Source organism: Humulus lupulus, chromosome X, assembly GCF_963169125.1.
Source record: "Humulus lupulus chromosome X, drHumLupu1.1, whole genome shotgun sequence".
Classification (NCBI taxonomy): Eukaryota; Viridiplantae; Streptophyta; class Magnoliopsida; order Rosales; family Cannabaceae; genus Humulus; species Humulus lupulus.
In genome coordinates, this window is record NC_084802.1 from 81,300,308 (window position 1) to 81,304,803 (window position 4,496).

Below are 4,496 nucleotides of genomic sequence, written 5' to 3' on the forward strand. Positions count from 1 at the left end.
TCGGAAACTTTGGTCGAAAATCCGAACTAGTGTAAGTGCCATGATTGGATTCATTTTTCTCTTAATATGGTGCATGAAACTTATATTGAATGGTTTGTACGTGTTCATAGTGTTGAGTACTATAGGAAAGGGAAGAAGAAACAACCAAGAACTAGCCACAGAAAGAGGTACAAGCCAATAGTTTTCCTTCGTAATTGTTTGGTTTCCGTTTCTATTTTCGTTTTTTTTTTAAAGTTAATAGAAAATTATGGGTTGTTATACATAGTTAAAATCAGCACTATGGTGTTGAGGATGATTTAATATGATAGATCTTGAGTTTTGGGAAGATTTGGTGGTGGTTAGTGCTTGGTAGGTGGCTGTCATGAAAAATATAGCACCATTCACTACACCAATGACCCTTTTCCACAACACATCATTATAACTTCATTGAAAAAGTATTATAATAAATCATTTAATGAGCCAAAAATTAAAAAAAATGTAAAGAAAATGGAAATGTATTATAATATGTTTTCGATACTAAAAAAGGCGCCAATTTTTTCAGAGAGTCCGCTTAAGCTGAAAAGGAACTTTGTTTTTGGTCTTTAGACAATCACCGTTCCCTTCAGCACATACTCTTGGTTTTGCAGAAAAAAAAAGAATAATCCTCTATGTTCCCCTTCCATTATTAGATATTTTGTTCCCCTCCCACTTCCATTCTCATAGACTCTTTTTTTTTTTTCGATTTGGTCGGCGAGCACATTCTCTACTGGAACATCTTGGGTAAATCATCTTTCTCATTGTTAGGTATTTTTGAATGTTTGAGTTTGTCTAATTTATTTAAATCATTATCTATTTTTCAGGTTTAAACTGCTCTTACGTCCTCTCATCATCTCTTATTATATCTCTTGGGTCTGCTAGTGTCTACTGTTTGCTGACTCTCTATCACGGTAAGACTTTGTTTAGGGTTTTCCCTCTTGTTTTTGTTATTTTATTTTCTCATTCGCGTGTTATTTTTTCTACTGTTTGAATCTAGGTTCTTGTATTTCTCCTATACTGGTTGAATGAACACGTTATATATTATGGGCACTTGATTTTCTTAGCAGCTTTACTCAATGTCTAGATCTACTAATTCAAGTATATATATAACTTAATATATATTTGAAATATTATAATATATATTTACACCAATGAATGGTGATATTGTGTTTGCCTTTTCTGTGAATCCAAAAAACGATGGTATCCCCTGTTTTCATTCCATCGTTATCTTTTTAGTTAAATTCTCACTTTTTCTTGCCCAATTTTTTTCTTGAATGTGACCAGTTATAACAAACTTTACCCTTAGTTATATATATAGTCCCTGTTGGACCAACTATTTGGACCACCCCAGTAATGATGTTATGTACCCTCGACTGAATATGGTATAATACATATGCTCTTTCCTCATATGTTTCTTCTTTAGTTTTAATTCCAAGTATTGAAATTTAAGCATAAAGAACTGATTGTATTATATTTACTAGTGAAAGATATTTAATGTTATATATACATATTAATAGTTTGGCATGAAATGTGTTGTTGATATTTGACTTCCTCTATTTTGGATTTATTATAGTTTTCTTTGGATATGAGTATTTATTAGCTACGGTTGGTTATGGCATATACATATACATATGCAGTTTTTTTTCCTTCTTTGCACCAAGAGAAAAAGGCATTCTCATAATGGAGACTAGTTTTAAAGGATAAAGGAATTATGGACCTGATTGTTAATTTTCATTTTTTTTGGGTCAAAAATAACATAAAAGGTAGACAGTTGTATGGTTGGTAGTGAATTTTTATTGTTTGAGCGTGGGCATCTTTGTAAGCATTAATTGAGATATGGGTCCTACTATAGTTTGGAAGGTCTCACTTATACTGTAGTGGACTGTTTGTTAAGTCTATTTTCATGGCATAATTTAATAAGTGAGACATTAAATAGTGAAAGATAAATGGAAGAAAGGTCCTTTACATCAAACCAAATTTACTTGTGCCATAACAGTAATAGTGATTAATTATATTCAGTATCAATAAGTAAAAAGTGTATTTTATTTCAAAATTTGAAATAAATTCTTTCTCACCAAAATCAAACTAGTAGTAGTGTGGTGTGGTTTAGATGATCTTGTATATACAATCGCTTTAAATATAATATTATCTATATATGTGTATGTAATGCACATAGGGAATGATAAGTTGCTTAGCAAAGCTATTGTTAGTCTCTTTTCAAGAATAGAAACAGGCAAGTTACTAGGATTTGTTTGTTATACTATGATATGGTTTAGATCTTGTTTCATAATCACTAGATAAATACCAGCACTAACAAAATTAATATATATTGCTTGCATTGAAATTGTTTCATAGATATGAACTCAATTGTATTTTTATTTGTTTAGTTATTATTTTAATGAATAAGTAATATTTTGAAGAGGGTGTACACCAATAATTGTGAGTTATTTTTAAATGGCGCTTTTAGTTTCGATTATCTTTTTGAAATTTAATGGAAGAAAAAAACATGTCATTGTGATTGTTTAATAATGTTATGTTTGATAAACTTTTCTTTATATACATATTGATATATATATAAATATATATATATGAAAAGTTTAATTATGCTCATTTATATATGCATATATGTATATTGGGTTGTTTGGAGGTGTTTTTAGCACATGATATATACAAATATATTGATATTTTAGGTAATTTCTCATCTTTTGTAGTTTTATTAGAAAAACTAAAATTGTTATTCCATGATATCTTGTGTTGTTGATCATTTCAAATATATATTTATAAGCATGCTTCCCTGTAGACAGTAATTTCTCTAAAATTATGTAACATTTATGTATGTAACTATAATACGTTTCAATATATAGTTGAGATTCATTTAATAATATATGATCATTTTATTATGTATATAGTTTAATAGTGATTTATATAAATATATGTGTTATATCTATTTGCAATTGGTTTCCTTTTTTCTTTTAATGAGTGTTCTGTTTTGGGCTGTGTTGATGAGATAAATTTTAGTGAATTGCCGACATATGTACATTTGATGAACCTATTGCCCTCTAAGTGGGTCCCATTTTATTGGTATGGCCTACCATGCCAAATTCCATCCAACTCTTCCTCATATGGACCATACCATACCATGAATATATTTTTTTTTGGTTGTGCTTGGCTTGCCCTTTAGTAATTGCTTGCTTTATTTTCAATCAGACACTAGACCCAGGGGCCGCATTATATACGAAAGTATACAACACTTTTGTGAAGATATATGGATTGTTACTCCCTATTTCTGGCTTCAAGAATCAAACATTAGAGTCAAGCCAAATCAAACAATTGTTATTTCAAATAATAAAAACTGAACCTTTTGACGTTGTCTTTGTGTTGTAATACATGAGTTTGGATCTTGGGTGGTCTTTGATTAGGATTATTAAAATGTTAATTATATTATATGGTTTAATTAATTGTACTTTTCTTAATTAATAAGTTTTTAAGATTAAAAAAATATAGGAATAATTGAAAGGTACGTATCATCTCAAACTATAGGAATAATTTAAAAGAATATTACATTGCTGAAGGTCGTTGGGATTCTAGTGATCCAAAGTTAACTGTACATGGAAAGCCTCTTTGACCAGACTTTATGCAAGTATGGGTTGATGCTAATATTGTACCAGAATCTTACTTATTTCGTCCTAATAATGCGATGCTTACAATACAAGAAGCACTTGGTTCCACAGTTGCATGGCCTTCTAAAAAAGTTATTCCAAGAGGTACATTTTCATACTCAAAAAAGAACCAATGTCTTATAATTTAGTGTTTGGTTTCTTTGTTTGCTTTGGTATACTTGTGAATTCATTATTTTGTATGTGGTGTCCTCTCTTGGAAATAATTTCTATAGCATTTTATTGAAGTAATTTGTGATGCTAGATAATAACAATAAAATATTTATTTGTTTATTTTGCAGATGTGACAAGCGAAATAGAAAAGGATACTTAATTTTGAAGGCTTTGTGTTGGGCAGCTGTAGAATATTTTGTGCTGAAAGTAGTAACTTTTCAATATATTGAATATTTAAGATTACTTAAATACTTAAAGAACATTTTGTTGTTGATGACAGTGTTGTATGTTTTAAACTAATTTGTCGATTGTTAATACAATGTTGAATGATTTTACTTTTTGTTATTTAAAAATCAAGTTCATTTGATGATGCTAGTATATATTAGAAAGCTAATTTTAATTATATAAATAAAAAATAAAAATATAATAGAATAAATTAGTGTTATATAAATGAATATATAATGAGAATTTAAACTTATCTAAATATTAAAATAATACGAAAAATGTGTTATAATATCTATTACAATAACACTTTTTATAAGTAAAAAATTTTGTTATGCAAACTTCATTATATAACACAAAAAATGTGTTATACTAAAGTATAGTATAACACAAATTTATAAGTATTGAAATGTGTTATATAATCGACTA

At 28.5% G+C, this 4,496-nt stretch overlaps 1 long non-coding RNA gene across 1 annotated transcript; it reads left to right on the top strand.

The window, feature by feature from the left end:
• Positions 1-537: 537 nt before the first annotated feature.
• On the top strand, positions 538-4,212 carry LOC133803994 (uncharacterized). Its single transcript, XR_009878260.1, has 4 exons — positions 538-759; positions 840-926; positions 3,588-3,779; positions 3,974-4,212. It is a non-coding gene; the product is annotated as an uncharacterized LOC133803994 (long non-coding RNA).
• The last annotated feature ends 284 nt before the right edge of the window (positions 4,213-4,496 follow it).